This window comes from Sminthopsis crassicaudata, chromosome 3, assembly GCF_048593235.1.
Source record: "Sminthopsis crassicaudata isolate SCR6 chromosome 3, ASM4859323v1, whole genome shotgun sequence".
Classification (NCBI taxonomy): domain Eukaryota; kingdom Metazoa; phylum Chordata; class Mammalia; order Dasyuromorphia; family Dasyuridae; genus Sminthopsis; species Sminthopsis crassicaudata.
Genome location: NC_133619.1, coordinates 380,360,656 through 380,385,461, shown reverse-complemented (window position 1 = coordinate 380,385,461; position 24,806 = coordinate 380,360,656). Strand labels below are relative to the sequence as shown.

General features: G+C 33.5%; 1 non-coding gene across 1 annotated transcript; it reads right to left on the bottom strand.

The window, feature by feature from the left end:
• Positions 1-2,614: 2,614 nt before the first annotated feature.
• On the bottom strand, positions 2,615-2,721 carry LOC141565147 (U6 spliceosomal RNA). Its single transcript, XR_012488847.1, has one exon. It is a non-coding gene; the product is annotated as a U6 spliceosomal RNA (small nuclear RNA).
• Positions 2,722-24,806: the final 22,085 nt, after the last annotated feature.

Genomic DNA, 24,806 nt, shown 5'->3' with positions numbered 1-24,806 from the left:
GTTTTAATGAAAATGCTGGGGAAATTCAGGAACTACTAAATGAAAAATGAAAACTGCACAGGATGTACCAGCAGGATGTTTCATCTATCCCTAAGATGATGGCATTTAATTCCATCAAAAGTAAAATACAATAAAAAAATTAGATATTCAGGCTTCTTAGCTCAGTGAAAAGGTAAATGAAATTCAGTTTTATGCTGATAGCAACAATCCAAAGCCTTTTTAATGATGCATTGAAGACTAATACCAATACTGAACTTATGTGAACCAAATATTATACCATGGAGATAGATAGTAGTTTAATCTTCCCTTCTCAGAACTAGATTAATTTTATGAAATTTATTTTAAAAAAAGAAAAAAGATAAGGAAGTGAATAAGTAGATATGCTAGTTATCTAGAGAAGTGAATGATAAAGGAATGATAAAGGAATATAAAGGAATAAATCTTTTTCTCAACCATTCATGATACTTTTACAAAGACTGAGCATATTTTATAACAAAAAGTATAGTTAAATGTAGAAAAGCAGAAATATTTATTCTTTTCAGATCACAATGCTACAAAATTATAATTAAAAAGGTACCGTCAAAAGATTGATTAAAATAACCTAACCTATAAGAACGATTGGTTTAAATAACTAATTACAGAAGTAGTCAATAATTTCATTAAAAAGAATGACAATAATGAGAGAACTTATCAAAACCTATGTGATATATCAAAAACAATGATCAGAGAAAAAAATATATATGCTTACATCAGTAGAGAAAAATCAGACTAATGAATTAGGAATGTAATGTTTTTATTATTTTTTATTAATAATTTTATTATATATATATATATATATATTTTTTTTTTATAATATTATCCCTTGTATTCATTTTTCCAAATTATCCCCCCCCTCTATTCCCTGCCCCCGATGACAGGCAATCCCATACATTTTACATGTGTTACAATATAACCTAGTTACAATACATGTGTGTAAATACCATTTTCTTGTTGCACAATAAGCATTAGATTCCGAAGGTACATGTAACCTGGGCAGACAGATATTAGTGCTAACAATTTACATTCACTTCCCTGTGTTTCTTCTCTGGGTGTAGCTACCTCTGTCCATCATTGATCAACTGGAAGTGAGTTGGATCTTCTTTATGTTGAAGATTTCCACTTCCATCAGAATACATCCTCATACAGTATCGTTGTTGAAGTGTACAGTGATCTTCTGGTTCTGCTCATTTCGCTCAGCATCAATTGATGTAAGTCTCTCCAGGCCTCTCTGTATTCCTCCTGCTGGTCATTTCTTACAGAGCAATAATATTCCATAACCTTCATATACCATAATTTACCCAACCATTCTCCAACTGATGGACATCCATTCATCCTCCAGTTTCTAGCTACAACAAAAAGAGCTGCCACAAACATTTTGGCACATATAGGTCTCTTTCCGCTCTTTAGTATTTCTTTGGGATATAAGCCCAGTAGTAGCACTGCTGGATCAAAGGGTATGCACAGTTTGATAGCTTTTGGGGCATAATTCCAGATTGCTCTCCAGAATGGCTGGATTCTTTCGCAACTCCACCAGCAATGTATTAGTGTCCCAGTTTCCCCACATCCCCTCCAACATTCATCATTATTTGTTCCTGTCATCTTAGCCAATCTGACAGGTGTGTAGTGGTATCTCAGAGTTGTCTTAATTTGCATTTCTCTGATCAGTAGTGATTTGGAACACTCTTTCATGTGAGTGGATATAGTTTCAATTTCTTCATCTGAGAATTGTCTGTTCATATCCTTTGACCATTTATCAATTGGAGAATGGTTCGGTTTCCTATAAATCAGGGTCAGTTCTCTATATATTTTGGAAATGAGACCTTTGTCAGAACCTTTGCTTTTAAAAATATTTTCCCAATTTGTTACTTCCCTTCTAATCTTGTTTGCATTAGTATTATTTGTACAGAAACTTTTTAGTTTGATGTAATCAAAATCTTCTATTTTGTGATCAATAATGATCTCTAGTTCTCCTCTGGTCATAAATTCCTTCCTCCTCCACAAGTCTGAGAGGTAGATTATCCTCTGTTCCTCTAATCTATTTATTATCTCCCTCTTTATGCCTAAATCATGGACCCATTTTGATCTTATCTTGGTATATGGTGTTAAGTGTGGATCCATATCTAATTTCTGCCATATTAATTTCCAGTTTTCCCAACAGTTTTTTCCAAATAATGAATTTTTATCCCTAATGTTGGTATCTTTGGGTTTGTCAAAAATTCGATTGCTATAGATGTACCCTTTTTTGTCCTTTGTATCTAATCTGTTCCACTGATCTACCGGTCTATTTCTTAGCCAATACCAAATGGTTTTGGTGACTGCTGCTATATAATATAGCTTTAGATCAGGTACACTTAGACCACCTTCCTCTGACTTTTTTTTCATTAGTTCCCTTGCAATTCTCGACCTTTTATTCTTCCATATGAATATTGTTGTTATTTTTTCTAGGTCATTGAAATAGTTTTTTGGGAGTCTGATTGGTATAGCACTAAATAAATAGATTAGTTTGGGGAGTATTTTCATCTTTATTATATTCGCTCGGCCTATCCAAGAGCACTGAATGTCTTTCCAATTATTTAGAAATATGGAACGCTTCACGAATTTGCGTGTCATCCTTGTGCAGGGACCATGCTAATCTTCTCTGTATCGTTCCAATTTTAGTATATGTGCTGCCGAAGCAAGCACAGGAATGTACTTTTTAAAAAATAGAAAAAGAACAAACTAAAACCCCCAATTAAACAGTTGATTAGAAATCTTAAAAATTAAAAGTGAGAGTAACAAAATTGAGTATAAAAAATCTAAAACATTGAATTAATAAATAAAACTGAGTTGACTTTATTAAAAAAAAAAACAAGAAAAACTAATAAAATAAAAAAAAACTGATTAATTTAACTTAAAAGGATTAGGAAACCATATCACTGATAACAAAAATGAAAACAGTAAACATACCATGAATAAAATTAAAGTTAAGATAATTACAAGGAATTCTTTTACCCACTTATATCCAATAAGTCTAACAAATTGAAGTGAAATAAAAGAAATGAATATCTATCTGTATAGCCCAGATTACCAGAAAAGGAAATAGAATATATAAATGTTTAAGCCATTTGGACTGAAAGCTCAAAGTATATAAGCCCTTTGATCTCAGAGGAAGATGAATGAGGCAAGAGACTCATAGAGTATGAAAAAGAGCTTTAGTTTATTATGCCATATAGCCTTGTTGTTAAACATTTTCCCGAGTGTGAACAGTAGGCAATCCTTAATCAGCATTCAGAAAAGTAGCTCCTGGGCTTTGTGTGTACATAGTATCTGCCAATGGGAGGCCAGCCAACCCAGCCAGGCTCACAAGTGAGAGGCCCTGTCAAGGTATCCCTGCTTATGAGCAACTAGTTGTGACCCTCGGGCCGATCCCTTTCCCATGTTCCCATTTTGGAGAGAGATCTTAAATCATGTCTAAAACTTTCTTAAACTGTCCATACCCTTTACCCCAGAAATAGCACACCTAGGTCTATTTACAAATAGGATTATGGAAAACAAGAAAAGAAACTACATACTTTAAAATGTTTATGGCAGCTCTCTTTGTGGTGACAAAAAACTGAAAACTGCATGAATGTCCATCAATTGAGTAATAGCTAAACAAATTATAGTATAAGATTGTGATAGAATACTACTGTGCTATAAATAATGCTGAACTCAATGATTTTAGAAAAACATGGAAAGATTCTCATGAAATCATGAAGAGTGAAATGAGCAAGACCAAATGAACATTCTATGTAGTAATGATAATATTGTTTTAAGAACATTTTTGAGTGAATAACTGATTCTGACTATTTTAAATACCCAAAGGACCTATGAAGAAAGATGCTATCTGCATCCAGAGAAAGAACTGATAAATAGAAGTATGTCTAGATGATTTTAACATATTATATACATATATACATACCTATAAATATATGTGTATATATGTATACCCACATACATACATGCATATAAATACATGACTATCTTGCTATATATACACAATTTTTTTCTAATGATAACTAGGACTGGGGTGAGGGGAGGGAAGAGAAAGAAAAAAAAATTACAAAATAACTTTATTATATATTTAAATATCAGACAGCTAGCCAGTCTTAAGTGTCTGAAACTGAATTTGACTACAGGTCCTCCTGACTTCAGGGATAGTGCTCTATCCACTGGGCCTATTCAACTTTATTATATATCTAAGAGGAATTGCAAGTTGTACATTTGTAGTTTCATATTTCACACACACACACGCACACACACAGACACACACACACATATAACATTGTATTTTATGGAAAAACTTGTTTAATTTAAATTAAAAATAAAAGTAAAATTAAAAAAAATTAAGTCACTGCCTATACAGATACAATATGTTCTGTAAGTAATAAACAAAATCTAAAACTACACAAATAATTAACTTAGGAAGTTTGAGAACATATTTGTTTTTAGAAAACAATCATTTATATAGCAGTGAGACTTTAGAGATAGTGAGTCTAGAACTATAGGAATGAGGAAATGTTTGTGGCAGAAGAAATGTGTGTTGGCTCCTCATTTGAGTTGACTATACACATTCTTGGAATGGGTTTTCAAAATAGCTAATTTGTGGAAGCATCTGGTTTCCTCTAAAGCAGATATCCTAGAAAGCCTTGATATCTGGAAAACTGTACTTCAGTATATGTTAAGTGGAATAGAAGAGAGTTTTTGAAGAGAGTGTTTTCCCATATTTTAATCAGAAAGGGATAAGTAAGTAGGCTGATACTTTATTAAGACAAGAGGTATTCTTTCTTGTATTTATACTGTTTATTCAAAGAAACAACATACACACACACACACACACACACACACATCCCAACAATACAGACAAACTTGAATATTTAACTGCAAATCAGAGTATCATTCAAAGTATAAGTAATTCTAAGACAAGATCTTATCTTACTTCTTAATTAGAAAGAACAGGAACATGAAAAAAATTATGCAGCAGTTGGTGCTTGATATATAAGCTTTAAATAGATTGAAGGAGTTGGAAAATGAGATAAGGAGAAAATATTCTAGACATGGAACATGAATAGAGTCAGGATCTCACATCATTATGTGTTCATTGATTCACGATTAGAAAGTATTCAAAGGTCATACAGTACAATTCTGTCTTTTTTTTTTTTTTTTTTTTTTTTTTTTTGCTGAGGCAATTGGGGTTAAGTGACTTGTATGGAGTCACACAGCTAGGAAGTGTTAAGTGTCTGAGACCACATCTGAACTCAGGTCCTCCTGACTTCAAGGTTGGAGGTCTATCCATTATGTCATCTAGCTGTCCCTCCAATTCTGTCATTTCACAGAATATGGAATGTAGGTCCAGAGTAGTGAATTGACTTGTCCAAGGTCACTGAGAAAATGAGGAAATAGAGAAATAGTGAGTAGCCATATTTGGTGAAAGCAAAAATACAAATAACAGAATGTTATCATGATAAGAAGGCATATTGAAGGCAGCTAGGTTGTATAGAGACCTATAATTTTGGATTAAGGAGTTTGTATCTTTTTTAAATGACATTTGTTTTATGAATATTCCAACCTCCCCAGATCTCCCCACAAACAAAACAAGATTTCATGTCAGGGTGAACATAGACTGGTGAAAGGCAAATAAGACAGGATAGAACACGGATCCTTCTGGTACAACCCAAGATGACCCAAGGAAAAGACCCAGGTTCCAGATCTGGTGTGAAGTGTAAACACCTCCCAGTTAGCTACACTGAAAGAGCAGCAGTGAACACTGAGTCTAGCTGGGTTCTGAGGTAACCTTAGCCAGAATCACATTTATCTCTTGGACAGTGTGGGAAGAACGAAGGAACCTCTGCTAATTAGGAAAGCCTTTCCCAGATGTGCTACAGAGATAAAGCCCTGAACAAGAAGGAACTAGTTCACCAGTGAGTGAAGAAGCAGTGGGAGATAAATTCTGCTGGCTATGGGCACTTGCAGGAAGGTGAAGCTTTTAGTTTAGGGTTTCAGGTCAGATGGGGGAGCTGAAGTGAAGCCAGAAACACTGTTCTCTCCAACTCAACATTAGAGGTGCTTATACTAATAGCTGAGAAAGGAAGGAAGGAAGGAAGGAAGGAAGGAAGGAAGGAAGGAAGGAAGGAAGGAAGGAAGGAAGGAAGGAAGGGATAAAAAGAAAGGAACAAAGGAAGAGAGATAGAAAGAGAGAGAAGGTGAGAAGAAAGCAAGAAAGAAGAGAGAGAAAATGAGAGAGTAAGAGGGAGAGTAAGACAGAAATACAGAGAAAGAAAGAAAGAAAGAAAGAAAGAAAGAAAGAAAGAAAGAAAGAAAGAAAGAAAGAAAGAAAGAAAGAAAGAAAGAAAGAAAGAAAAAGAAAGAAAGAAAGAAAGAAAAACAAAGAAAGAAAGAAAAACAAAGAAAGAAAGAAAAACAAAGGAAAGAAAAAGAGAGAGAGAAAGACAGAAAGATAAAGAAAGATAGAAAGAAAGAAAAGAGAGAAAGAAAGAAAGAATTGACTAATTTATATGAAAGACTGGAGCAGAGCTGAGTATGAACTGACTCTAAAAAGTAAAACTGTATAAGAAAAGATAAAAACAGTAAATATACTGTAGGAATGAAGTGCAGAGGAAGAATAGACACAGAGGCATTAAATGGGGAAGAGGACTGGTAGTTCTGAAAACTTACTCACAAGGGAATTTGTTAACTAGGGAACAAAATCTATCTATCTATCTATCTATCTATCTATCTATCTATCTATCTATCTACATACATAAATATATATCCATATCTATATCTCTATCTGCATCTATATAATTATATCTAATCTTATCTATATTATATATATCATCCTCCAAAATCTATAAATAAATAAACAGGGAGTAAATAGGATAAATTTGGAGTCAAAAAGGTGTGTAGATTTATGACAGTGGGACAAGATGTATAGATTAATGGAAAAGGATACAGAGGGAGGGAAAGAGTAGCATAGGACAAGGCAGGGTACAAAGGGTGTTTAGATTAATGGAAGTGTGATAAGGTGTGTAGATAAATAGAAATGGAATAAAAATGGAGGGAAAGGATGAGGGGAGAAGATAAGGGAGGGATCCTTGTGGGGGAGGGGGAAGGTTAAGTAACAGCAATGCAAATTATCTAGTAGAATTAAAGTAGAATAGTTAGCTGGAATAGGAAATAAGAGATTTGCTTAAACACTCAACAAAAATTATGAATATAATTTATATTTTTTTTCCTTTTTCCTTTCTTTTCTTTTTTTGCTGAGGTATTTAGGCTTAAGTTACTTGCCCAGGGTCACACAGCAAGGAAGTGTTAAGGATCTGAGGTCAGATTTGAACTGAGGCCCTCCTGACTTCAGGGCTGGTGCTCTATCCATTGGGCCACCTAGATGCCCTCTGAACATAATTTATTAGATGCATGTCTGCTCATGTGTACATGCATATGCATATATATACATGTACTTATGTGTATGTATATATATATATGAATATATATGTATATCTATGTGTGTATATATATATATATGCACACACACAGAGAAATATACTATACCCATACTTAAATGTAGCCTGCTTGGGGAGGTGGGGGAGGTGGAATGAAAAGGAGAAAAAAAGAATAAAATAAAAAGTGTATGGCAGAAGACAAAAGAATAACCTACAAGGAAACAAAGAAAGATGGACAATCTTGAATATAATGTATTCTATTATAATATATGCTTTCTTGAAATGGAAATTTATTTTTACATAATTTGAATTCTCCCTGATGTTCTGCTAGGCACATGACAATGTTTTGTTTTGTTTTGTTTTAATTTTATGTTCTGATTTTCTTTTTTCTTATTTTATATTTAGTTAATTTTTTTAAGGGGAAACACAAACTCCTATCTTTGCCACCTTGAAGTTAGCTCATTAACATATCCAAAGTATCTAAAAATTATTGGTAAAACTTCAAATTCATCAAAGATACCAGCACTTAGTTGTGCTGATCAAGAGGTTCTTTCTGCCTTTGATTTTCTGTTGGTTTGGAACTGTGGATATCTGGAAGTACAGGTCTTGACAACAGTGCTTGGATAATTTTGATAATTCATCACATATTATCACATACTGTGAATTTTGATTGATATAAGAAACAATTTATTAATTATGCTTCTTTGATTTTTAGAATGATTTGTTTATAACTTCCAGATTCTCCTTTGCAGTTTTATTTCTTCCTATTGCTACTTTATAATGGATACTTACAAATATACTGACTATAATGACTGGAAGAGGGGTGGTGCTCAGGGAAAACAGACCAAGATATAATTTTAATATACCTGGCACTAAGTAAGATAAAAAGGACATTGAGAGAAATAATGAAACATGGTTCTCAGCTTTCAGTCTTGATTTATTGGTTTGATGGTCATACCACTGATATCATTGATAATAATTTTATAAAAGAATAAGTGGTAGGATAGAAGGAGAGAAGATAATGATTTCAGGATTTTTTTTTTGTTTGTGTGTTTGTTTGTTTTTTACAAATTCATTGAAGTTTGTCAGAATATCCAGATGGTATACTCATTAGGTGACTGAAAATGGAGATCTAAAGCTCTGAAAAGTCAGGACTGGAGACACAAATAATTACTTACACTTTTATGAATTGACAATCTGACTTTTCATAATCTGAAAGCATGGTATCTATTTGTACATTCCTTTTTCTTCTGTTTCCTTTAACTTTATAGCCTTCCTTAACCATGTGTTCTATGTAACCATGATTACTCAGAGTTCAGAACTTTAGTCCATGTTTAGCAGATTCTTTCATTATTGTCCCAAGAATATAGCCATTTCCCAACTAATTCTCAATAAGTAATTATTCCTTAGAATGATTATATATTCCCATTGGATTAGGATCAATTATCATATTTTATATGATTATTATTTCAAGTAGTGTCAATTCAATTACATGGAATTACTTTATCAGAAAGTACTCATGTCTATCACTCACCCTATTTTGCTGGCTCTATTCAGAGATTTACAGTCGTATTCAGGCACTTCTGTGCCTTGACCTATTCCTCACTCCACAGATGCTCCCTAAATTAAAATTCACCCTAACAGCATCCTAGATCTCCAGCAATAAATCGTGAGACATACCAACATAGTAATCACACTGACCCACACAGTTCCCTCTTTTTAAGTTCAGTTTCTCTCCATCTCTCTTTCTCATCACTGTTTTTCAGTTGTTCAGTCATGTCCCACTCTTTATGACCCTGTGGACCAACTATCCATAGGTTTTCTTGGCAAAGATAGTGGAGTGATTAGTCATATCCTCCTCAAGTTTTATGAAGTCAGGTGTTAAGTGACTTGCTTAGAGTTACAACTAATAAGTAAATGAAGTCGGATTTGAACTTTTTTTTTCTGACTTCTGACACAGTTCTCTATCTACTGTACCACTTATATTCTCCTTTTTATCATAAGCTTTGTGTACTATTTATTCTGACTTCAAAACTATTTTCCTGATCTTTGTATTCTCAATGTCTCAACATATGTCAGACACATAATGGCTTGTTTCCACTTATAATTAGTCATTATTCTTTAATAGCTGAAGGGCTGAGTAAAAACTACAGGCAGTTGTAAGTTCTCTCTCTCTCTCTTTTTTTTGTCATCTTATCTCCTTTTGGCTCAATAATGTTAATTTAATCAATATTGAATATGGAGAAATATCTTTGTCCTTAAAAAAATCCCTCATAACATGCCTTAATTGGTTATAAGAAAATAAAAAGGGGGCAACATACTATTAGCTGTATTTATATAGTTTTGCCTTACTGCTATCTAGTAATCCTAATGATGCACTTAATCACAAAAAACTAACACTGAAGGTTACCTTTGAGCATGAACTTTAAATCACAAAAAGGAGTTCAAAAGTTTTCAATTTTGACTTAAGGGAGAAATTAGGAAGAAAAAAAAGAAGTGAGAGCAAAAAGTTTCATTCATTAATGTTGAGAAAATTACAAGAAAAAATACCCTGCATATTGTTATTATTATTATTGCCATCCAAGCTTCAGAAGTTGGAAGATATAAATATTATTGTTGCTGGCACATCCTAGAAAAACCCTATCATAACACAACTTGGAATTTTCCCTCTTAAGATCAGAAGGCTGATGTTTAATTTAGGCTAATTCATCATTCTTCCTCAGGGACAGAAAGGAAGTTCATTCTTTTCTCAAGCAATTAAGAGTTGCAATTAAAAAAAAAATGTTCTGGCAGGATAAAAATGCAATATAAATAGAGAACATTGTGGTGATGGAGATTATAGGCCACAAAACCTCAACCTTTTCTATAAATTGGCCTTCTCTGAGTTAACTGAGTGAAAGAATGAAAGTAAGATTATTTTCTATAAGATGAACATAGGCTAGGGCAATGCAGACATTGGTCAAACATTTGTTTTGGTTTAAACTTGTTTCTCTCTTCTTGATCCTGATTTCCTTCCCTTTGGAGATAAAAAACAGAGATTCATCTTACAATGGTCCTGATTCCAATTCCATTGTGGCAAGCTATGTGAAAAGTTACTGGACTCCAATATGGAACATTGAAAAAAGCTTTGAAAAAGAATTTAATTCCAGATCTTTCATCTCTGTGACTGAACAATTCACTGATCTTTGTTTCTTATCCATAAAATGAATGAATTAGATATGACAGTTACTCAAATTATTTTCATCTCTCACCTAATAAGTATGACTTTTTTGAAGAAGGTGATCCCAATATTTGTATTTTGTTTTCATATCCACTATTTACTTATTGTAGGATGTGTTCAGGGAAGACTATTGCCTCTGTTTTGGGGGCTGCTAAGAGTTTTGCAGGGCTGCTTTCCATCTTTGATATCTAACTGATCCACTTAACTCTTATCTGTGGCTCCAAGAAGCTGTAGTTTGTTCAATGGGCATACTTCTATAAACCACTTTGGCAAATGGGCTAAAACAGACTGAGAATAACCAAGGGGTCTCCAATTTGTTGATGAGTTGAGGGGAATGTGTACCTCAAGCGTGTGACAACTTCCCCAGGAAGAATGGGTAGATGAGAACTCTTTGTTCCAATGGCCATGAAGGTAGCTAAACAAGGAACCATTAGAGCACTTAGAGCTTGATTGGACAACAAAGATGTCATGGTCATCCAATATATCTCAAGCCATTACCAGTTGTCTTGATTCTGTCCTGCTAAAAATCATCAGTCTTGTGGAGAGAGAGTGAAACTAAGGACTTCATGCAATTCTGCCTCACTTAAATCCATTTCATGTATGAATGAAAACAGCATTACTCCTACCTTTTTGCCATTTTCACCTATCTCAAAGCTCTGTGGCAACAGACAATTGATGAAAGCATATGTGGAGCTGTATTCAACCTTGAATATTGGCATTCCATGTCATAGGGTTGTCTTCTCAGTGAAAGCAGGAATAAGATTCAGTAGACCCTTGAATATCCGAACAATTGTTTAAGGGCTATACTGCTCACCTCCTGGTGTGAGGAAGGAGCTAGAAAAGGTTCCTTAAAAATTATGTGTTGACCCAATCCTGGTCAGATTACCATGTCAGGCAAGAGCCTCCCTCCCTCCCCCCCCCCCACCGCGTTTGAAACATAAAATATATGTACAAAACATCTAAAAAATGATTCCTCTCATTACCAGTAGGTGGATTGTACATCCAATTATATATAACATAAAATCCAGTAATTTGAAAGATGAACAATTTTTGTTGTGAGAGAACTCAGCATATAGCAAATCCAAATAGCAGCCTTGAGTGCAAAAAGAGTGGCAATTGAAGGCCAGTTTACCAAAGTTGGATTAAAATATACATTTTTCCCCTGGGGGGGCATAGTGGAAGGGAACTGCTCTGAAACTGGCATAGGTTTTGCAATCAAACTAATCTAGACAACAATCTTGTATGCCTACCAATAGGAGTTAATGCCAGACTCGTGACAATGCAATTGCCACTTGCAGAAAGACATCACACCACAGTCATTAGTGTCTATGCTCCCACCATGATAAACCCTGATGAAATCAAAGAAAAAAATATGAAAATCTGGAGATCCTTACCATAAGGACCTCTTTTAAAAGAGTATAACCTTATAATTCTGGGCAATTTTAATACTAGGGCAGGCACAGAATATCAAATGTGGTAGGGAATCCTTGAGAGGAATGGAGTTGAAAATAGACTTGTCCATTTTATGACCTCATCACCAACATTGTCTTCTCTTTACATAAATGCAATAAAACTTCATGGATGCACACTTATAGCAAACATTGGCATTTGATATATATCATTGTGAGGAGAAGAAACAGGATATGAGAGTATGAAAGGCAATACATAGTGCAGAGTGCTGGACTGATCATAGACATTCTTTGAAAGCTAAATACTCACATTTATTGAAAGCAGAGGCCCCAAGGCAAAATAAGTCCCAGAAGATGCAATGTCAACAGGGAAGAATATGTCTCTGAACAGGACAGTTTATTGCTAACTTGAAGGAAAAGTTGAAACAACACATAGTTCACAACACTGGAACAGAAAAGGAGTGATCATATTTCAGAGATTTGATGTAGAGTATTGTATTTGCTCATCTGGGTCAGAATATATACAAATTTCAAGAATTATTTTATGAAAATGATAGAGAAATTCAGAAACTGCCTAAATGAAAAACAAGAAATCCAGAAGGTATACCAGTGGGATAGTTCATCTATCTCAAAAAAGGTAGCATTTCACTTCATCAAAGTAAAGAATAGGTATAACTTAGAGAACTACAGGATTCTTGGCTTAGTAAAAAAAAAAAAAAAAAAAAAAAAAAAAAAAAGTAGATTAAATTCAATTTTATGCTAATAGTCACAATCCAAGGTATTTTAATTATGCCTTGAAAGCATTTATATGACAAAGAGTCATATAAATCTCAACTATTGAGTGCTGATAGAGCCACATTGATTAATGACAAGGACATGATCTTGGAGAGATGAACCAACCACTTCTATAGTGCTTTCAATAGAACATCATCCAACAATATTGAAGGCATTGTCTTTACCTCTGTTTAATAACAATTCCTACCTGGTGAAACTTCTAATAGAAGAAGAGTTTTCAATTTGAAAAGGCTACACATCAAGATTAATGTGGCAGGAGTGTTGTGCATGATTTTTTGTTTGAAGATGGCTATGCATTTAATGTGGCCTCTGAAGCTGAGATAGAACAAATCTATTATCTGTAGCATGTGCTAATTTAACAGTTAATACCAATAAAATGCAGGTGCTCCATCTATCAACACCACACCATTTATATGTATAAATTCCTTTACCTTGGTATTGTATTTGCCAGGAAAATAGATATTGATAATGATGTTGATGTATGCATTGCCAGAGTAAGGTCAGTGTTTTAGAACATCTGAAAGAAAATGGACAGTTAAAGTATTGGAATGACTACCAGACTGAAAATCTACAGAGTTATTGTGCCGATGAAATTGTTGAATGAATGCCTGTAACATGTCAGGAAACTTCCTTTTAAAGTTGCTTAGGAAAATACTGAAGATCACCTGGCAAGACAAAATATCAGACACTGAGGTATTTTCTTAAACTCAACTGCCAGGCATTCAGACTCTACTGAAGAAAGCACAACAACAAGCTGGCCATATTGTTCAAATATCAAACACACATTTCCTTAAAAGACTATTTTATGACGAACTCACATAGGACAAACACTCACAAACTGATCAGAAAAAGAGCTACAAGGAAAACCTCAAGCTCTCTGTCTCTGTCTGTCTGTCTCTCTCTCCCTCCCTCTCTCTGTCTTTCTATCTATATCTGTTTATGTCTCTGTCTCTGTCTCTCTCTCTTTCTGGCAGTCTGCACACTTTTCATGCTTTTTACCCCATAGTACTTTATTTTTTCAAATACATGCAAAGATAATTTTTATCATTCCCTACTGCAAAACCCTGCGTTCCAAACTTTATTCCTTCCTTCCTTTTATTCCCTCCCAAAGACACAATCTGCCAATAAACATGTGTAATTCTTCTAAACACATTTCCAAATTTGTCAACTTGCTGATATGATCAAATCTGATCAAAAGTGAAAAAAGCATGAGAAAGAAAAAACAAACAAGCAACCAAACAACAAAAGGTGAAACTCTGTTCTCATCCATATTTAGTCTCCACAGTTCTCTCTGGATGCAGATGGCTTTCTCCACTACAAGTCTGTTGTAATTGCCTTAAATCACCCCATTGTTGGAAAGAGTTAAGTCCATCACAGTTGATCCTCATAATCTTGTTGTTACTGTATGCAATGTTCTCTTGGTTCTTCACACTTCATTTAGTATCCTTTTGGGTAAGTTTAAGGTCTCTTGTAAGAGCTTTGTAATTAATTGATTGCATGCCATGGGAGATTTAAGCACAGAACTATCTATCAAGGCATGTCCTTAAGGTCATAAAGAATGTCCTAAAGAATCATGAGATGCAAATTTTTCACTTGGACTATTTGTGCCTGACCTGGCAGAACATTCTGAGCTGTCACAGTCAGGTATACCGTAACTTGACTCTAACATGGTTATGTCATTGATTTTCTTGGAGAATGAAGGACAAAACCACCAATTTATTTTTTTAACAGTTTAACTTTTTTTTCTCCTGAGGCAATTGTTATTAAGTGACTTGCCCAGGGTCACACAGCTAAAAAGTGTTTATCTGAGGCCAGATTTGAATTCAGGTCCTCCTGACTTTAGAGCTGGTGCTCCATTCACTGTGCCACCTAGCTGTCCCATTTTTTAAAATTCTGAGTTCCAAATTTTCTCCCTCCATCTTATAATTCCCCTTTCCACTAAGAAGGCAAGTAATATGATGCCAATTATATATCCAAAATCATGCAAAATATTCTATATACCAAATCTAAAATTCTATTATCAAGCAGCAGTCATCAAAACCATTTGGTACTGGCTAAGAAATAGAGTGGTGGATTGGTGGAATGGATTATATTCATGTGACACAATAATCAAGACCTATCACAATCTAGTATTTGATAAACAACCAAACTCCAGCTTTTGGAATAAGAATCACTATTTGACAAAAAAAAATTGCTGGGAGGGGAATGTAAATTGTTAGCACTAATATCTGTCTGCCCAGGTTGCATGTACCTTCGGATTCTAATGTTTATTGTGCAACAAGAAAATGATATTCACACACATGTATTGTACTTAGACTATATTGTAACACATGTAAAATGTATGGTATTGCCTGTCGTCGGGGGGAGGGAATAGAGGGAGGGGGGGTAATTTGGAAAAATGAATACAAGGGATAATATTATAAAATATATATATATATATATATAATAAAAAATAAATTATAAAAAAAAAAAAAGAAACTTAGCCTATTTTGGGCTATTACATTATATTGGCATTACAATTATAATAAACTTTACTCCTTAAAAAAAATAAATAATTAAATAAATAAATAAATAAATAAATAAATAAATAAAAATTGCTGGAAAAACTGGAAAATAATATATAGCAGAAATTCAGCATAGACCTACATCTCACACCCCATATTACAATAATGTCAAAATGGTTACATGATTTGGGTATAAAAGATGATACTATAAATAAATTAGGAGAACAAGGGATAATTTACCTATCAGATCTTTGGAGATGGGAGGAATTTATAATCAAAGAAGCACTAGAGAACATTATGAAAGGCAAAATGTTCCACTTTGATTTAATTAAATTTAAAAGGTTTTGAACAAACAAAATCAACAGAAACAAGATTAAAGGGGAAGCACAAATCTGGAGAAAAAAATATATAAATAACTGTGTTAAATTTATGAGATTACAAGTCATTTTCCAATTGATAAATGCTCAAAGATATAGACAATTTTCAGATGATGAAATTAAAGTCATCTATAGATGTATAAAACAATACTCTAAATCACTATTGATTAGATAAATGCAAATTAAAACATTTCTGAAGTACTATCTCAAAATTGCTCAGATTGGCTAAGATGACAGGAAAAAATAATGATAAATGTTGGACAGGATGTGGGAAAACGGGAACACTAATATATTCTGGAGAAAAATGTAGAACCATAGAGCTTTAAAACTGTGCATAGCCTTTGATCCAGAATTATCTCTACTGGGTCAGACTCACATGTGCAAAAATATTTGTAGCAACCCTTTTTAAGTGACAAGGAACTGAAAACTCAGTGGATGCCCATCATTTGGGGAATGGCTGAATATGTTATGGTATAGTAATGTAATGGGACATTATTTCTTAAAAAAAGATAGATTTCCATACCCAGTTGAGTGTTTGTGTTCTTATATTCTTCCCACTTTGAGTCAATTCTGATGAGAATGAAACTCAACTATTACCTCCACACACACCTTTTTGTTTTCCAAAATAAAGCTTTTGCCTGTACAACTCCTTTATGCAAGAAAATTTGTCCCATTTCATCTCCGCCTAATCCATCCTTTTTTTCACTTCCACTTTATTTTTTTTGGAGATGGCCCCAACATAATCAACTCAAACCTATGCATATATGTGTGTATAGATAAAATATAAATATATCATTTTCCCACATGGTAATGTAAAGTTTAATTCAATTGAATCTGTTATGATTACTTTTTCTGATTTACTTTTTTATGTTTCTCTTGTATATTCTATTTGAATGTCATATTTTCTAATAAGATTTACACTTTTCATAAGGAATGCTTGAAAGTTTTCTTTCTTCAATTTCCATCCCCCACACCTCGGAAGATTATATTCAATTTTGCTTCTTCGAATTTTTAAGGCATTCTTTTTTCAGTGAATTGTTTTTTTTGTTTTTTTGTTTGTTTGTTTGTTTGTTTTGTTTTGTTTTGTTTTTGTTTTTCCTTTAGGTCAATTTATGATTTCTTTTTTGATACCTTTTGATACTTTTTCATCATTTTCTTGCATCCTCTCATTTCCTTTCCCAATTTTTCCTTTAATACTCTCATATCTTTCCTTAGTTCTTCCAGGAATTACTGCCAGCATTGGGTAAAATTAGCATTTATCTTCAAGACTTGGCTTATAGCTATTTCCACATTGTTGTATTCTTCTAAATTTGTATTTTGGTCTTCTCTGATACCATAATATATCAAGTTCTTGTCTGTTTTTTTGCTCATTTTTTCCAGTTAATTTCTTTATTTTGATTTGGATCCTGCTCATCTCAGAATAGGGTGGCTCCATCCTAAGCATCAAGCTTTGCTGTACTGCTGTTTCAGAAATAGTTTGGGATTCTTTAAGCTTTCAGTATTTTCCAAGGAATTGTGGTTCTGGAAGAAGTGCAGTCAAAGCTCTCCCAGTCTGTGCTCTGGTCTTCACACAGTAATAGTCTCTTCTCCCTGCAGCTACAAGTACTAGCTCAACTCTTGTACTAGACTATGACCAGGGACCCTGTTTTGTTTGTTTGTTTGTTTGTTTTTTGTTTTTTGTTTGTTTGTTTGTTTGTTTTTAATCAAACCCCAGTCCCTCTCTCTACCATGAACTGCAACCCAGAAACATGTATGGACAACGTAGCTGACAATCAGTATAAGCTGCTCCTCGTCCCCACAAAAGTTCCCCTATTATTTCTTTCTCCCAAGTTTTCTGACTCTCCTATGATCTTTGGGTGGAGAGCCCCCAAAGCTTGGCAATAATATGCCTATGGTGAAAAGCTCCCAGACTCTTCAGCCATTATCTTTACCCCAGGCATAAAGTGTAACAAAGGTTAATCTCTTATCTGGTTGCTTCATGGCATGGTAACAATCTTGATATGCATTAATAATCTCTTTCTGGAAAAAAAAAAAAAAAAAAAAAAAAGGATCTTTTTTCTCCAGCAAAACTCTCTTAAAATGCCACTGCCCAAGCAATGTAGATGTTTCTGAAAGTATCACAAAGATAAAATTGTTCCTGATACTTTTAAAGTAAGACCACAATGACATTTTAATGTAGAAAACATACCGAGAAGACTTTTTTCCTTAATTTGTGTGGTATGTGTTTCCTTTCAACACAGCTTTAATAAGTCCTTGGGGAAATCCACAAGACATTTCACTAAATGAAATGATAATTATTTTTTTAAAGAGTTATGAGGAGCTTCAACCAATGGGTAAATATTTAGGGATATGTATCAGCGTTCCTGTAGTCTGATCACATTTTCAGAGACAGACAGTATTTTTCAGATTCCTTCAAATCAAAACCCCAAATCATTTTGAGTTCTTGATGATTCTTTTCAGTGGTAGCTTAATGACCCTTTTTACTTAGAAATAAAAACTGATAACCAACAAGCAGACCATGTTTTCCTTTATTATACATACAAGCAAATCATTCAATAACTATCAATTGTGTCCAACTCTTCATGACCCTATTTGATATTTTCTTTTCAAAGATACTGAAGTGGTTTGTCATTTCCTTCCTCAGATTGCTTTATAGATGAAGAAACTGAGACAAGTAGTGTTAAGTGACTTTGCCCAGGGTCACACAACTTGTAGGTGACATTGCTTCAGTCAAACTGAGGCATGGAAAATATTTTAATTTAAAAAGAATTAATTTAGAAAGGTCATGTACTGCATCACAGACCATCACTTTTGTCTTGCAATTACATTTTGATGACTGAAGGAGAGTAAGGCTGATGAGTTTGTGCAATTCTCCACAATCCACGTCATCTGCAAATGAAGATCTCACCCTTATGATTGCCCTTTTCAAGATGGAAGGGCAAATAACAACTTACAATCAAGAAAATAATGGGTGGATCTTCGGCAAAGATACATGGGATGACATGGATAAGAATTGCACAGGATTGGTGTACCTGAATGGGTTTCAGTTTGAATAATTTTAGGAAATACCTGTATCTGTAAAATGTTTAGATAGTTAAAGTATTTGGAAAAATACAGTGAGGTGAATATTTTGTTCATATTCTTTATTCTTCATAGTTCTAACCTCACCCTCTCCAGAAAAATTTTGTCACCAAAATTCATTAGTTTGCAGAGAAACAAATTGGGAGGAAGAAATATAATCTCACTGTTGCCATGTCATTGATCTCTAGGTAACACTTACTCTATATGTAAGTAGGATAAGTGGTACTTATGTATGAAATCTGAGGGATATTGAATGCTTTACCTCCCAGAAAAAATTATCTCTGCTTTGGTACATGAAATTCCTACTGAAATTTTTTAGTCAAAATCATGAAAGCTTCTATTAAAATTTTATCCGTAAAGGGTAATTATTTATATTTATAATATATTTATACATAATATTTGTCTATTAACACCTCAGTACAAGTTAGTACATCTAGCTCACTGGCAGAAAACAACAACAAAAAAATCTCATTGGAAGCATGCCCTAAGATATATAAGTATATATCAAGGAGAGTGAGAATGTTTTGATACCTAGAACAGTCCAAGAAAGGACAGACAAAGATAAATTCCACAATGAAGAAAGGATGGACATTTTGAGGATAGTCAGTATCTCTCTACATCATTTTAAATTTATAGAATAAAATAAGTATTTCCATAACATGGTGCAATAAAGAGATAATGCACATGAAATTATAAATCCATATTGCACAACTTGTTATTCCTTTCAAATATATAACAAAATTATCACATGCATTTTTCCCTTTTTCTTACCTCCCCCTCTTACCTCCACGTATCTAAAACATCTAAACATCTAAAACATTAGATATAAATAAGTATATGACAGATGGATATAAATATATGCAAAAGGTATGTGCAAACATATGTATGTATATGTGTGTATTAAATTTTCTATATATATTCTATTTATTATTTCTTTTTTTCTCTGGATGCAGATAGTATTTTTTTTTCAAATATTCTTTATAGATTATTTGGGCATTTCTATTAGTCAAAATTCACTCTTAAAACAATATTGTTGTTACTGCATACAATGTTCTTTTAGTTCTGCTCACTTCTTTTTTTCATTATTTTGTGTAAGTCTTTTTTTTTTTTAAATTTTATTTTAATAGTTTTTATTTGCCAGATATATGCATGGGTAATTTTACATCATTGATAATTGCCAAACCTTTTGTTTTAATTTTTCCCCTCCTTTGCGCCCCCCCCGCCCCCAGCTGGCAGGTTGACCAATACATGTTCAATATGTTAAAATATAAATTAAATACAATATGTGTATATATGTCTAAACAGTTGTTTTGCTGTACAAAAAGAAGCAGACTTTGAAATAGTGTACAACCAGCCTGTGAAGGAAATCAAAAATGTAGACAGACAAAATCAGAGGGATTGGGAATTCTATGTAGTGGTTCATAGTCATCTCCCAGAGTTCTTTCACTGGGTGTAGCTGGTTCAGTTCATTATTGCTCTATTGGAACTGATTTGGTTCATCTCATTGTTGAAAATGGCCAAGTCCATCAGAACTGATCATCATACAGTAGTGTTGTTAAAGTATACAATGATCTCCTGGTCCCACTCATTTCACTCAGCATCAGTTCATGTAAGTCTCTCAAGGTCTTTCTGAAATCATCCTGTTGCTCATTTCTGTAAGCCTTTTTTTAAATAGTTTATAATTTCTTATAGCATAGCAGTATTCCATCACAACCACATACCACAACTTATTCAGCCATTCCCCAATTGATAGGCATTCCACCCCTAAGAGAGCTATTAAAAATATTTTAGAGCATGTAGGTTCATTTCCTTTTTCTTTAATTATCTTTGGAAATAGACCAAATAGTAGTATTGCTGGATCAAAAAGTAAACATCAGGAATTGAAGGAAATGCCAAATTTCAAATTAGAAGTCAATGCAAATTAAGATATCATCTCTTCATACAAATCTTCATGGACCCTATGATATTTATCCATAGATACTTTGGGGGCCTATGGACAACAGAATAAGAATTTTTGTAGGACTGAAAATTAAAATAAATAAACAAAAAAAAAGTTTATGAAACTAATATAGGAAAGATTGGAAAAAAACAGCAATTAAAGGCATCATTTCAGTTTAGCATTCAATGAAACTAAAGAAGTAGTAAAGTCTAAAGAAGTATAGAGGAATTTCATAGTCTACATATACAAAAGCATAGAGAGAAGAGCTGGAACATCATGTGTGGGAGAAAAATATTCCAATTTGACTGGAAGATAAGAGTATGTGAAGGAAAATACTGGGAAATAAATAAGACAAAGGACAGCTGGAGCCAGATAATAACATAATTTAAATATCAAACTGAGGAGTATTTTTTTTTCAAAACAATATGGAATAACTGAAGATTTTTTGACCAGGAAGTGACATATATTCTTTAGGAAGATAATTTTTTATGACAAAAATATTTTTTATGCCACAAAAATAAAGTCAGATTTAAATAATTGGAAAGACATTCAGTGCTCTTGGATAGGCTGAGTGAATATATATAATAAAGATGACAATACTCCCCAAACTAATCTATTTATTTAGCGCTATACCAATCAGACTCCCAAGAAACTATTTTAATGACCTGGAAAAAATAACAACAAAATTCATATGGAAGAATAAAAGGTCGAGAATTGCAAGGGAACTAATGAAAAAAAAAAAAAAGTCAGATGAAGGTTGTCTAAGTCTACCTGATCTAAAGCTATATTATATAGCAGCAGTCACCAAAACCATTTGGTATTGGCTAAGAAATAGACCGGTAGATCAGTGGAACAGATTAGATACAAAGGACAAAAAAGGGTACAACTATAGCAATCTAGTGTTTGATAAACCCAAAGATACCAACATTTGGGATAAAAAGTAATTATTTGAAAAAAACTGTTGGGAAAACTGAAAATTAATATGGCAGAAATTAGATATGGATCAACACAACACCATATACCAAGATAAGATCAAAATGGGTCCATGATTTAGGCATAAAGAATGAGATCATAAATAGATTAGAGGAACAGAGGATAGTCTATCTTTCAGACCTGTGGAGGAGGAAAGAATCTATGACTAGAGAAGAATTAGAGATCATTATTGATCACAAAATAGAAGATTTTGGTTACATCAAACTAAAAAGTTTCTGTACAAACAATACTAATGCAAACAAGATTAGAAGGGAAGTAACAAATTGGGAAAATATTTTTACAGTTAAAGGTTCTGATAAAGGTCTCATTTCCAAAATATATAGAGAACTGACCCTAATTTATAAGAAATCAAACCATTCTCCAATTGATAAATGGTCAAAGGAATGAATGACAGTTCTCAGATGATGAAATTGAAACTATATCCACTCATATGAAAGAGTGTTCCAAATCACTAGTGATCAGAGAAATGCAAATTAAGACAACTCTGAGATACCACTACACACCTGTCAGGTTGGATAAGATGACAGGAACAAATAATGAAGAATGTTGGAGGGGATGTGGGAAAACTGGGACACTAATACATTGTTGGTGGAGCTGTGAAAGAATCCAGCCTTCTGGAGAGCAATTTGGAACTATGCCCAAAAAGTTATCAAACTGTGCATACCCTTTGATCCAGCAGTGCTGCTATTGGGCTTATATCCCAAAGAAATACTAAAGAGGGCAAAGGGACCTATATGTGCCAAAATGTTTGTAGCAGCCCCTTTTCGTAGTGGCTAGAAACTGGAAAATGAATGGATGTCCATCAATTGGAGAATGGTTGGGTAAATATTGTGGTATATGAATGTTATAGAATATTATTGCTTTGTAAGAAATGACCAGCAGAATGATTTCAGAAAGGCTTGGAAAGACTTGGAAAGATGCTGAGTGAAATGAACAGAACCAGAAGATCGCTGTACACTTCAACAACAATACTGTAAGAGGATGTATTCTGATGGAAGTGGATATCTTCAACATAAAGAAGATCCAACTCACTTCCAGCTGATCAATGATGGACAGAAACAACTACACCCAGAGAAGGAACACTGGGAAGTGAATGTAAATTGTTAGCACTACTGTCTATTTACCCAGGTCACTTATACCTTCGGAATTTAATACTTAATGCGCAACAAGAAAATTGGATTTACACACATATATTGTATCTAGGTTATACTGTAACACATGTAAAATGGCTGGGATTGCCTGTCATCTAGGGGAGGGAGTAGAGGGAGGGAGGGGAAAATTTGGAAAAATGAATACAAGGGATAATGTTATAAAAAAATTACTCATGCATATATACTGTCAAAAATTTATAATTATAAAATTAAAAAAAATAAATTAAAAAATAGCTGAGCTGGTCATCAAAAAAAAAAAAAGCAAGATAATTTTGGCAAAAGTGTGGAAGATGGATTAGAAACAGGGGAGACTAAAAAGCCGACAAATTAGAAACCTATTGCAGTGGTATTTGCTTACTTAAGAGAATTTTTCTCAGTTTGGAATATTAATATTCCTGTACGATTATAGACTCTTAGTCTAGTAGAAACACAGAACACAAGACAGGAAAGCATCTCAACTTTGAATTCAGAAGGGACATGCTTACAATATGAAGGACATTTAGGTCAGGCTTACTGAAACTAAGATGGAATTTAGCATGAAAATCATTAAAGACTGGTAGCTTTTTAAAACATTTTCATTGGGGTTGAAAAATATGAATTGTTTAAGGGAATGACTTCCCTAGTCTGAAGACTTACTGATTCATGCCCTTGGGAATTGAAGTGGGGAATGTAGCGGGGTGTGGAGGAAGAGACCTTTGGAAAATTGAGGTGACTAATATTGAAACTTTCCTGTGGGTAGGAAAGAAGTTTTGGATATCAATGTTAGAGGATTAGATTTTCCACTGGTATCCTTCAAATGGGGTAGAAAGATTACTAAAGTCATCACAGGACCCCAAAGTTTTGCCTTATGGGAATATAAAAATAAATTGCATATAAAAGATGCCTAGAGATAGAATTAACTAGAATTGTTGACTGTTGAATATGGGGACTTCAAAAGATATAAAAAGATTTTAAGAGGGACAACAAATTTAGAGGAAAAGAGCTATTTGGGGTACTTTGAGTTTGAAATGTCTATCTGATAAATTTAGAGCTGAGAAAATTTAATCAAGTTGGTAAGAAAAACCCCAAATTTATTAAAGTTTTTGATATGTTAGAAAGTTATTAAAATGAAGACTAGATTTTAAAATTAATTATGTCCTATAACATACATTTCAAGAAAAAAGGCAAAAAGCATTACTATCATGTTTTTGTGAAGGAAGACATTCTCCTTTTCTTTGAAGTCTGGTTATAATTCCGAAGATTATCCTAGTTGCAACTAGGTTGGAAAGAAAAGAAAGGAAAAGTCTAGAGATGAAGGCATTTTTTTAAACTTTCCCAGTTCTGCTGCCAGTTACCGTGATTTTGTTAGAGGATTTGGACATTGAACTTAAAGGATTCTTATGTCTTAAGTGCTTTTACTTCCCAATCTCCAAAACTATGAACAACAATCATGATAGTAAAGGATAACATAGATATCCCATGAGTCTTAAAGACTGTTTAGATATGGAGCCTAAAGGTAAGTCTGAGTTACCTGACTTACCAATACCTGAGTATTGAATGTTGTAGGAAAAAACATTTATAATGGATCCTCTCAATCAGTGCAGCTCACAGATAAGGAGATTGTATCAAGAAGAAATTGAGTTAACTGACTGGCTCAAGGTCATAGATCTGCTGTAGTCAAAATTCAAACTTGAATATTCCAATTACTTTCTCATGATGAATTTGTACAAATAGTATATCTAAATTATGTGTATCTATAATAAAATCTTCTTGAGAGTGTAAAACTGCTTTATACTTTTATTTAAATCTCCAATATCTAAAACGATGATTGACACAAGTATTCATTTGACAGGTCTATG